Below are 13,391 nucleotides of genomic sequence, written 5' to 3'. Positions count from 1 at the left end.
AATTGATGCAAAGGGGGAGATTGTTAGGTCCAGTTTAGTGTTGCGTCTTTGGGCTCGTTAGCTAGTCCAAGTTTTGTCTCCGGTATGGGTCTGTCCATCCGTGAGTTTCGTATAGGGTTTATTATATAAAGATGTTTGCATGCATTCTGGAACGTAATGTTTTGATAGAGATTTTATAGCGTACACGTTCTTATCATCTGTAACCCTAGAATCCTCGACAGCGGAAGTACTTTATCGAGCTCTGCTGAGGATTGAGTTAATTGAATCATTCAACTCTTTCAGATCGATACTTGTGTTTTTGTTTAACTGTTATTGCTTTCTTTATTCGTCTGTTTTAAAGATCTAATCGATCAAAGAGTTTTATAAACTCACCAAAACCATGTGAATAGACCTTTATGATAGGAATCACAACCGCCACTAGTTATATTTTCAATTTTTTTTTAATCTATCCATTTTCATTTATTATATTAAGAAAACTATATTAGTCGTTGTTGGGTGATTTAACGGATATATGAGTTGCAACCACATGATAACTAAAACTCCAGCTTCTTCACAAGCTGCAAATTGCTAAAGCAGACAAAACATAATCAATAATCAGATTAAAGTATATATTATGAGTAGTAATAAAATACATATAACACAATAAGGTATTAGTAAGGAACATATGATTTTAAATATTATTTAATGTTATCCTTCTTCTAAAAGTTGAGAGCTAAGATATTTTATGTTATTCTTCCAATATTTTATTATTATTATTATTATTATTATTATTATTATTATTAGACGGGTATTTTAGACATTTGAAGTACATGGAATCATTCATCACAAGCTACATCAATAATACGCTTTCTTGTAATGCCTGGGAGGATAGCCCATTTTATATCCGAAGTGGAAATAGCTTTGCCATTTACCAAATTATAGGATAACAATATTAGTTATTTACAAAAACAATTAAATAACTAAAAATGATTAGAACAATTTTTATATACCTTTACAATAAAAACTAGTTGGGAAACCGCGCTCCGCGGGTTCGGTTAAGAGTAGTAAAGTATGTTGCTATTGTAGTATGGCTCCAGTTGTTTTAACTATTTATAGCAACAAATAATACAGTCTACGTAACAAATTTGATAGATCTCCAACAGTAAATGGTGTTAAAAGTAATAAAGTTGCGGAAATGAGATTCAATTTTAACCGGAGTACAACATATGTGGCCAAACTTGTTAAATAGGAGTGTCCATTGTTAAAAGATCACGCATTTAAACTGGAATCGGAACAAAACGTGTGCGAAGATCCTTTTAACCGGTATTTGTTTCATTCATCTTAAGCCTAGACTTTTAGTTGTTTTGACTATTTATAGCAACAAATAATACAGTGTATGTAAGAATTTTGATAGATTTCCAGCAGTAAATGGTCTTAAAAGTAATTAACTTGCGAAAATGATATTCAATTTTAACCGGAATAGAACATATGGGGTGAAACCTGTTAAACAGTATACACGGGAAAACATATGGGGATAGATTTAGACAGCTCCTATCTTTTTAGCCACTTGCTGCTTGTTATCGACAGAAAACATTTGTATTTACATAAAATATAAAAACTTATATAAAAGTTTAAGGCATTCCTATAGTTCAACCAAGCATGATTATGGAATGCAGTTCAATACATTATGATTGTGGAATGCACTTCAATACATTCAAATTGATTCTACCGAACAGATAACATCCAACATCCTATGCAACTCATCTATTGCATCAACAACTCTATCACTGTCATTTCTATCAACCAAAGAGATAATCAGTAGTGCCTTCACAGTTCACAAATCTGCATATTACACAACATTCATTCATAAATACACATTCGTATAGAAAGAGAGAATAAATACCAACTAAAAAAGAAGTGGTAACCAAATATATATCCAAACAAAAGGTAAATTGGTATTTCAATCATTACTTCAAACAATCAAACAACTTTTCATAGGTCATTATGCCATAATTTTCTCATGATTTGTGTGATTAGATATAGATTACACACAAAACATATAACCAGAAAACAATAAAAAAGGATGAAAGAACCACCTTAACCCTGCAGAGCGAAACAGGGGATAGTAACATAGCAGCAGTTGCCAACAACAAAAATGCAAAGTAAATTTCTATTCTACCGTGGCTAAATGCTACTGTCATGTTTCTCAGACCAATTAAGTGAGATTTTTTTTAATAAGATTGACGAAAAAAGTTGTTAGGAGTCACAAAACCTGGAACCAAGAACAATGGTGGTTTTTTCGAGGTTTTTGGAGTTGATTCCTTCCAGATTTTCGAACCTATTAGAAAATCAAACATGTTGGAATAAGATAGGGAAAATGAGTTATAGAGCAAAGAAAGTTTTAAAAACATTCAAAAAAGACCAACAAATCATTGTTTGTTTAAAAAACACGATCTAACTATATATTTGTATTAAAAAAAAAAAACAACCAAGTTTACCATTTTGTCAAATCTAACCGGTTAGTAACCAGCATCTGTTGGTCAAAAAAATATCACCTGATCATTTTAAGACGAATCTGCTCCTGCTTTGGGCTAATCACACATACATGTTTTTATGACCAAATTGCCCTTGTATACAGTTTTTTTTGTTAGAATTGACTTATTTTAATGGTGAATTAAAGTGTTGTTCAGAAACTGTTACTACTTTACATGCTTATTTAGATTGTTGCTACCAAAAAGGGTCTTTATTATTAAATTCAATCAACAAATGTCAAAAAAACCCATAAATAACTAAATATAATGATATACAATAATCAATTTCCTTGCAAATGGATTATCATTATATTCGAATTGCAAACAATTAAAAACAATTTGTACTTTCCTTCAAAAAATGGTTTTTATTGAAAATTTTCGATTTAATGATTAGTGATTTCTAATAAATAACTAAATATAATGATATACAATAATCAATTTCCAATAAAAACCATTAAAATACCTTGAGAAGACCAGGCAGACAGACCAGAAGCAGAATTTCCAATGGCAGTTGCTGCAAAATTAGGGGTTGTCTTGAACTCATTCATCTGAAATTTTTCAAAAAAGAAATTAACTTTCAAGAAAAGGGGAGATAGAAAACAGTAAAATTACCAAATTACCCAAGAAGGAGCACTGCTTGATGATCCATCCCAGCCAATATGAGCAGCATGTTTAACATCTGTTGGGTACCCAATCTCCATTTCACGCTCCTTCATAATTATATCACAAAATCCAACATCAAACACTCAACAAAATTCATAATGTTGATGTCAATAAAGAACTATAATTTCGATAACATAAATAGAAACACAGAGGAGGATTACCAAAACAGAACAACCGACAATGGAAACATTAAAATCCGTTGTCGAAACTGAAGGAAGAATATGAAAAAACAAAAAAAAAAAAAAAAAAAAAAAACAAACAAACAAACAAACAAAAGCTACTTCGTTCCCTGTCAATTGGAGTCGACTCCAAATAGAAAGAAAAACTGAGCTTTGTTAGTTTAAAAGGTATTGAAGAATTGTGGATTCCATTTACCTATAGCACCAACCGATGGAAAAAAAAAGCAAACAAACAATCTGGTGTGAGAGATTCTGACAAACCTAAATTAAAAATCACATCTTTGTAGTCATCTGGTCCAAAATCAAGCACAAATAGGAGAGAGTGAAGGCGTAAGTTGCAAACACATACCCAAATCAGTAATCAATGGCGGCAGCAGACGGAAATCGGTGAAGCAAGAACCAAAAAAGACCCAAAACGCGACAGTGGAATTCCTTTGACGAACTTTGCAAGTGTCTCCAGCAGACCATTTGACGAACGTAGACCTCCGACACCGGAAGAAAAGTAACGATTTTGTGATTAAGAAGTCGACTGATCGATTCGTCGATCTCCGCATACCACCGATCGTCAGTTTGCAAGGGTATCTGGGAATACGTAGGGTGGCTTAGGTTTTTTTTAGGTTTTTTTTAGGTTTTCACGGTCAAAATCCTTTTTTGAAAAAAAAAAAAACAAAAAAACAAAAAAACAAAAAAAAAACAAAAGATGTTTGGCAAACTAGTTTTAAAAGCGTAGTTTTTAGATAAGAAAAATGAACTTTTTGGAAAAGTCAGGAAATCCTGACTTTTTGTAACTTTTTCAAAAAGAACTTTTGGGGTTTGAAAAGTTAAGTCAAACACCCCCGTATTTGATCGATTGTAAGTATGAAGACCTGAAGCTTCAATTACAAGACCGATGGTTGGCGGTGGATGGAGCAAAGGGTAGAAGAAGACAGGAGAGTCGATTTGGGAGGTGGTGGAAGTATCGTGAATGGAACAGAACGAAAACAGATAAACATTAAATACTAAGAGACCGGGCACGATGACCAACATGTGGACGACAGAGAATAAAATATTTTATATAAAATACCCCTATACCAAAATTTTATAATCAAATGACCATTTTTTCCAACCAGTTCACTATTCATGTTGGAGGTGAAGTTTAATATATATATATATATATATATATATATATATATATATATATATATATATATATATATATATAATTATATGAGAAGACCTTCTCCAAATACTTATTGTACCCACTGTCAGCATACAACACATAAGAATAACATTTTGCTTTTGCTGCACCTTGCGTTTTTAGAACCTACAAACATTATTTTATATAAAAACATTAGAAATATTTTTATATACTATTTTTAGGGGTTGCTTTTTTTACTTTCCGAGCTTAATGTGTTAAGCACTCAATTTGTAAGATTTATATTAATTTAGAAAGGCTGATGATTAAAATATATACAAATATACAATCAAAATATATACAAATACAAATACATACCAAGGTTAAGTGAAAAGCCCATTTGAGTTGCTTTTAGAGTTTGATAAAACCCTTTCCAAAATCCAACACCATCACCAAGAACATATGTCCTAAACTCAGTACTAAACAATGATCTACCAAGTTTTTTCCTCCTACAAACAATCCATGTAAAAACCGTTAGAATCCCATTGAGAGCTTAATGAGAAAAGATATATTATGACACTTAATTGTTACTCTTGTAAACAATCCCTTAGAACAACATCAAGAGCTTGTATAGTTTCATAAGGATTATCATGATGTCCACCACTTAAGAATTGTTTCAGATGGTTCATATCCTTTCTAGCTGCAAATTTGATCTTGATTTTGAATTCCTTTTCCCACCTAAAATATATGTATAGAAAACAAGTTACAATTTGAAATGAAGTATTTAAAAAACTTGATATTGAAAAGTAAGAAATACTTATACCCTTTTTGTTTGATGATGTCACACCCCTAAACCGAAACCGCGAAAACGTTCGGGGGCTGTGGACGTCATGTACAGTATCATAACAATGCACAATAGTAAAACAAGCAACAGCATCATCCATTGCATTCATAATATAGGTTGTACATGTGTGTTCTATGTATGGTTGTAAGACACCAAAAATATATATATCAAAATGAAAGATGAGTCTTGATCCTGCTCCGTCTTCTCAAACATATGCAAATGTACCTGTCTATTGATGACCTGAGAATACAAGTTATTTTGAAAGAGTAGATCAGCATTTAAGCTGGTGAGTTCATAAGTATTTTTCTGTCAAAAGTTTGCATCTATTTCACGAAAATGTTTGTAAGTGTTTTGATGTAAGTATTTGTATACTTCCTAGAAAATCATATATTTTCTACTAAAATGGAAAGTAGTCTTCTACCAAGACTCAACTGATTTGAATGTTTATTCTCTCGTAAAAATGTATGTTTGTACTTGAAATAGTACAAATGTGGGTTTTCCATATTTGTAAAACTATCTTTACATGAAAAATAGTATGTATTTCTTATCTGAGAATATCATTGTATGAATATAATGGAAAATGAAGGTGTTCAGTAATGTTGTATAAAATACCTACTGAAGCACTAACTACCTTAAAACCAAATTGTTAATTAAAGTAAAAATTTGAATATGTTATAACCATGCTTGATGGACTAGTATAAAACACGACATTCTTCAGACGTCGATAATGGTATGACATTTGTCACCCGTAGACCTACAGGTCCCACTATAGCTAGCAACAAGGTGTAGGATGGTCAATCCCGTATAGATCTATATACAAACTCACGCTCTCCCTCCAGGAGACTCTGGTTACAAAACGTGACACAACACCAATTGATATGCCATGAAATAGTGGTTTCGCATTATTGTTATCTTGTTCTTGTTACAGTATATATGTTTGTAAGTCCCCAAAATTGCTTGTGTATCAATCAGATCCAATTGATGGTGCGGAATCTCAATCAATTGGATGATTTCAGGTCAATATAGAAGAGAAGGAGAAGAAGAATTAAGATGAATCTAATGTTGTATTGATGATATGATTGATGCTCCTTACAATAGATTTTCTCTCACACACACTTCTTCTCTCTAACTTTCTCTCTCTTCACTAGCCTTTCACTCTTCTAACCGTACACTCCCACATGCACTCCTCACCTTATATATAGATGAGACATGGGCCACCAGCAGCACACGAGTGTACAGCTGCACACATGTGTGCGGTCGTACACAGGGTGTGCGGCCGCACACACATGTCCAGCCATACACAGCCACAATATTACATATTATATTATAGAAAAAATATATTTTCCTAGAAAAGCAAAGTATAAACCATATTTTTTACCCAACAATGTTCCTTTCTGTTCTTATTATAGAATGTATATTCCTTTATGTTCTTGTTATAGTATGTATGATCCTTTCTATTCTTGTTATAGTATGTTTTGTAATGTATAGTAATGATATGAATGTACCAACTCATGTATGTTTCTCTATTCTAGAAATAGCATGTAATGAACCTCTAAACTATACCTATTATAGTTTACTAGTATGTTTGCTTGAACTGATACTAATTTGCAGAAAAGACCCAATTACTAACCATAAGGAACTAAGTTAAGTATGATCCTTAAAAATGGGTTTAATATTCATAGATGTATTTAATAAGTATAACTATGATTTAGCCGACAGTCGGACTAGTGATCCTACCCTAAGCCCACAACATAACAAGGAATAGTAATCAAGATATCTAGCAGTAGTCCTAAGTCTGTTAAAACGTAAATAGATAGTTGAATATGATTTGATATAAAAGATGTTTAAAATAGTTTAAAAGAGTTTTTACAAGTTTTTGAGTATAGGAAATCCTTTTGGTTGTTGTTTTCACATGTAAATGGTTAAAACAATTGCGTTGTGTTCTACTTGTATTCCCCCTTAAAAGCATTTAAAAGTGTAATTATAGGGGTATGAACTCACCTGCATTCCAGCGAACCTTCACTATCAGGATACGGCTTTGTTTCGTTTGCTTGACCTCCTTGTCCATGATTTCTACTGGTTCTTCCATGAAGTTGAGGCTCTCATTGATCTCGATTTCATCGAGTGGGATAACATCAGATAGGCACTTTTTCAGGTTCGACATGTGGAAGGTAGGGTGTACATTACAAAGTTCTCGAGGTACTTTGAGTCTGTAAGCTACAAGGCCGATCCTTGCGAGAATCTCAAAAGGCCTAATGTATCTTAGATTTAGCTTACCATGCTTTCCGAAGCGTATCCAGCCCTTCCAGGGTGAGACCTTTAATAGAACAAGGTTACCAACCAGAAATTCCAACGGTTTTCGTCTCTTGTCAGTGTAGCTTTTCTGTCAGTCTCTAAAGGCTTTCAATCTTTCACGAATCTGAACAATCTTCTTTGTAATTTCCCGAATGATTTCTGGACCCGTGAGAGTGTTGTCAGAAGCTCGTCCTTTAGCTAGTTGTGTGTCACCCACCTCAGCCCAGCATAGAGGGGATCTGCACTTCCGGCCATATAGGGCTTTGAATGGAGCAACTTTGATACTAGAATGTAGGGATGAGCAACGGGCAAGACCCGGACCAGACCGGCTCGAAGACCGAAAACCCGAAGACCGAAAATTGTGAATTACCTTACCCAAAAACCGGACCGTTTCTGTATGTATTGGGTCCGGGTTCGGTCCGGTCCGGTTCCGGGTATTAAACCAGGTTTCGGGTTTTAGACCGAATTGGACCGTTTTTTTTGTAACGGTGGAATGGATGGAGAGCTAGAGGGCCGAACCCAAAAAATAATTATCACTGCCGTGAACTATGGAAGAGCCACACAAAGGTTTTTTTTTAGTTGTCGCTCGTATGGACGAGCCTCACAATTTCTAAAAACACTAATAGTAAATAAATGTTCATGTTTTTTAGAAAAAAAGCCTAATAAATAATATTACGATAGATACATTACGGAATATTCAATTTGGTGAGACATGTGGTACTTAATTTTAATACGCAATCACATTAGATACATTCTTTTTTGTAGCAATAATTTATAATTCAATAAAAGCTTTATAGCATTAACTAATAAGTCAATATTATTATTTCTATATTCTAAAATATGTACAAAATGAATTAAGGTGAGAATGTTTTCCGGTCCGGTCCGGGTTAAATCTCGTATTCCGGGTATGGTCCGGTCCAAACCCGAAGCCCGAATAGTGGTAAAAATAAAACCCGAAAACCGACCCACTAATCTGATTATCCGGTCCGGTCCGGGTCCGGTCCCGGTTTTTTTCCGGTCCGGTCCGGTCCAACGGGTCATATGCTCATCCCTACTAGAATGGTAGTTGTCAGTGTATGAAAAATTGACTAAAGGAAAATGGGCATCCCATGATTTACTAAAGTCGATCACACAAGATCGCAACATGTCTTCCAACGTTTGTATCGTCCTCTCACTCTGTCCATCAGTTTGTGGGTGGTATGTTGTACTCATGTCCAGCCTAGTTCCCAAGGACTTTTGTAGCAACTTCTAGATTCTTGAAGTGATCTACCATCTCTATTAGAGATGATAGATATCGGAACACCATGCAGTCGTACAATCTCCCTAATGTAGGGTCTGGTTAGTTTCTCCATCTTGTCGGTCTCTTTCATCGGTAGGAAGTGTGGGGGCTTAGTTAACCTGTCTACGATCACCCAAATGGTATCGAGACCACCCGTTGTCTTGGGCAACTTGGTTATGAAGTCCATTGTAATCTACTCCCACTTCCACTTAGGTATCACTGGTTATTGTAGTAAACCTCACGGTTTTTGGTATTCAACCTTAACCTCGGCGCAAGTAAGACACTTGCTCACGAAGGTAGCAATCTCTGCTTTCATGTTAGGCCACCAATATAACTTTTTGAGATCCATATACATCTTATCTGATCCTGGGTAAATGGAGTATCGAGTATTGTGTGCTACCTTCATGACAACGTCTCTGAAACCACCTATTTTCGGTGTCCAGATCCGATCCATGAGGTATAGAGCTTTGTTACCCTTGACTTCTATGTTCTTATCCATCCCTAAGGGATTCACCTGCCACATTTTCAGGTTTCAAGGCTTGCAGCTGAGCCTCCTTAATTTGTGTAGACATATGTGAATGGATTGTCATAGTCAATGCCTTGACTCTATGACCTAAGTATTCTTTCCAACTTAGGGCGTCAGCTACTAGGTTGACTTTACCGGGATGATAACGAATTTCGCATTCGTAATCATTGAGTAGCTTGACCCACCGTTGTTGCCTCATGTTAAGCTCCTTCTTGTTGAATATATGATGAAGGCTTTTGTGTTTTGTAAAGATAGTGCTTTTCGTACCATACATGTAGTGTCTCCAGATCTTCAGAGAAAATACCACTGCTCCTAACTCAAGATCATGTGTAGTGTAGTTGACTTCATGTGTCTTAAGTTGTCTTGAGGCATAGGTGATGACCTTTCCTCATTGCATAAGAACACATCCAAGCCCTTGGTTGGATGCATCGCAGTAAACCACGAAATCTTCTATCCCTTCTGGGAGGGATAATATCGGTGCGCTGCATAAGGCTCACTTCAACGTTTGGAATGCCTTCTCTTGTTTCTCTTCTCAGTCAAAGGCTGCAAGTTTCTGGGTCAAGGGAGTAAGTGGTTTCACAATCCTTGAAAAGTTCTGAATAAACCTGCGATCATAGCCAGCGAGGCCTAGAAATTGATGAGTTTTCGTAGGCATCTTTAGAGCTGACCAGTCCTCAATGGCCTTAATTTTGGAAGGACCCACGTGAATTCCCTCTTCGCTAACCACGTGACCCAATAACTCGACTCTTCAAATCCAAAATTCGCATTTGGAGAACTTCGCATAGAGCTTCTCTGCTCGTAGTGTTTCTAAGATCTGTCGTGGATGCTGACTCTGCTCCTCCTTACTACAAGAGTAGATAAGTATGTCATCGATGAATACAATAACGAATTGATCCAAGTAAGGACGTCACACCCGGTTCATTAAGTCCATGAACACTACAGGTGCATTGGTTGTCACACCCCAAAACCGGAACGGCGGAAACGTTCTGGGGCGGAGGACATCATGTACAGTATCACAACAATGTAAAGTAGTAAACAAGCAACAACATCATCCATTGCATTAATAATAGAATTATTATACAAGTGTGTCCTGTAAAATTTTGATAAACACTAAAGCATAAATCAAAATGAAAGATGCGTCTTGATCGAGCACCATCTTCCCTGAACCTTGCATCGGTACCTGTCTATGGTTGACTTGAGGATACAAGTTATTTTGAAAGAGAGTATCAACTTTAAAGCAGGTGAGATCATAAGTATTTTAGTGTCTTAATTTGTATGTAAGAAATTGTTTGTAAATGAACTGTAAGTATGGAAAAATGTAGATGAACTGTAAGTATAAAAATGTTTGTAAAACAACTGTAAAAGTTTGAAAAACCCTAGAAATCCCTATGATTCCTACTTTATATAAAGGTGTCTTCTACCAAGACTTAACTGTTCTCAATGTAGTCTTCTACCAAGACTTAACTGTTCTAAATGTTCGTTTCTTGTAAAAGTGTGTAATTTTCCCAAGTGTAACTATCATTATCAAAATATAGTTTTTACATTAAATGTTTATGTGAAATGATCACTAAATATATGAAAAGGGGAAATTAATGTAGTACTGTAGTGTTGTATTATAGGAACTACTGCTGTACTAACTACCTTAAACCGGATGAATATTAAGGCATCATGTGATTAATTGTACCATACTATCGACTAGATAAACAACGACAAATGTAGGTCGTAAAAAGAAATGACGTTTGGCACCCGCAGACCTGCAGGTCCGGCTGTAGCTAGCAGCAAGGTGTAGGATAGTCAATCCAATATAGATCTATACGCAAACTCACGCTCTCCCTTCAAGAGACTCTTGCAACAACTCGAGCCATGACATTGAAGGCATGCTCTGATACAGTGGATCACAATTATGTGAACGTATTCATATATATGTAATGTAATGAACTGGTCTAGCTGTAATGTACGTGCTCTCTACCTAGCAAGTATACTAATGTACTCGTTCTAGTATCGTTGTATATGTTCTCTTTCTAGTATAGTTGTATAAGTTCTCTTTCTAGTATAGTTGTATATGTTCTTCTCTAGTATAGTTGTATATGTTCTTCTCTAGTATAGTTGTATATGTTCTCATAGTAGTAAGTATTGACTCATGAATGAACTGACTCATAGTATGATATTGTGTTCTAGTAATAGTTCTAGTATCTTCCTAAACTACCCATATGGTAGCTTACTACTAATCTGACTGGTACGTATGAACATGTATGTATACCCTTGCTATCCAAGGGCATGGGATGAACTGGAAAGACCTTTTATGACTATATATGTACACATGATATATAACTAATATTTAAACGACCTTCGGACGGGTACCCGATATCCTACCAGACCACATCCAAATCGAGGAAAAGGAAACAAGGTGGATAGCCTTCCTAAGTCTTTTAAACATTTCTTATATAACTATACATATAGAGGCATGCAATTTATAATATAAAAGCATAAAATAAGTTTTGTAAAAACCTTTAAACATAAATATTTTCTAAGAAAAGATTGACTTGATGTCGATCTATAAAAGGGTTTTGAAGGCATGGGTTTGATAAAACAGTTTAGTATAAAGAAGCATTTGTTTGAAACACAGTTGTAAATAAGTTTGAAATGTAATATACAGAGTAAAATGTACAGTGTAAAAGGAGTTTTAAACATATAAAGTGTTTATGAAAATCATTTGAAGGAAACTGTTTGGTAAAACGGCTAATGAGTAGTAAATCATTTAAATGCTGCTTATTAATCACATGTGATTTATATAATAAGTAGCATGATTCTACTTGTAGCCCCCCCATAAAACATTTAAAAATAGTTAAAACATTGATTAAGGGGTATGAACGCACCTGCAGTAAGTGATTGGAATTGAACGGACTGTTATCGTAAGGAATGATCGGACAAGTGCTTGGTGTTAAGTGAAGACTTTAGACACACACAATGATCCTAATTACATATTAAGACATATGTACATAAATAATTAGTGATTAAAACACTAATTATACAAGTTTAAGCATTTTAATGCGAGGAAAACACTTTTGGTCAAGTGCTAGGAGGCAAATGGGTTGCAACAAAGGAGTGCAAGACCTCTAATGGGGGTTTATGGTCAAATGACCATATGATTTGGAGTTTACGGCCCAGGGGAGTAAACTCCTGGCCGTAAACTCTCAATGACGTCTCTAAATGAAGCCTATCATTTATACAACTAGTTTGGTGAATTTTTTCAAGGCTTAATCAAGTATTTGGGTGACATTTACCCCCTTTATAGGGGTTTACGGCCCTGGGACCATATCCCATGGAGATTACGGCCGTAATCTCCCTTGGAGGAAGGTTTATGGTGCTTTCAAGTCCCTATATTATCAAGGAATGCATTAAGGCAATTGTCCAAGGCTTTAGGTGGATTTATGGCACCATTTGGCACCATATATTGGAGTTCACGGCCTCGGAACATCTTGGACCGTGAACACCCTTTTCTTGGTGTTTTAATGGTGTTTGCTAGCCCCAAATACACTAGGGTACTTGTCCTAATTTTTCTCTTGGCTTAAGGAGGGTTTTTAAGGTATTTTGGCACATAAAAATGGAGTTCACGGCCCAAGAACCTCCTTGGCCGTGAACTCTCTTTCACCCTTGAATCTTAATTGTTTTGGTGGTCTAAACATGTAATGGTAGTCCCTATGTTGAGTTCTAAGGCTTTGAGGGGCATTGGGACACTTTTGGCCCTTAAAATGGAGTTTACTCCCCAAGTGTTCTTGGGCGGTAAACTCCCAAATCTTGGGGTTTTGGTCCGATTTTGATGTTTCTAAACACAATCTTAGCTATAGAATATAACTAGATCGAAGTACTCACAATTTGGGATAAAAACCCGAAGATCCGTGAGAGAGAATTTTGACTTTTCTCTAAATGGAAATGTAACTAATGAACCAATATGGTTCAGTTTTCTATATATAGTCCTGG

General features: G+C 35.4%; 1 long non-coding RNA gene across 1 annotated transcript; it reads right to left on the bottom strand.

The window, feature by feature from the left end:
- Window positions 1-2,973: 2,973 nt before the first annotated feature.
- On the bottom strand, window positions 2,974-3,925 carry LOC111918855 (uncharacterized). Its single transcript, XR_002859352.3, has 3 exons — window positions 3,702-3,925; window positions 3,131-3,220; window positions 2,974-3,058 (listed from the first exon to the last, which is right to left on the bottom strand). It is a non-coding gene; the product is annotated as an uncharacterized LOC111918855 (long non-coding RNA).
- Between the last annotated feature and the right edge of the window lie 9,466 nt (window positions 3,926-13,391).

Source organism: Lactuca sativa, chromosome 3 (assembly GCF_002870075.4).
Source record: "Lactuca sativa cultivar Salinas chromosome 3, Lsat_Salinas_v11, whole genome shotgun sequence".
In the NCBI taxonomy this organism is placed as follows: Eukaryota; Viridiplantae; Streptophyta; class Magnoliopsida; order Asterales; family Asteraceae; genus Lactuca; species Lactuca sativa.
The sequence above is the reverse complement of the archived record's forward strand: the minus strand, read 5'-3'. Positions and strand labels throughout refer to the sequence as shown.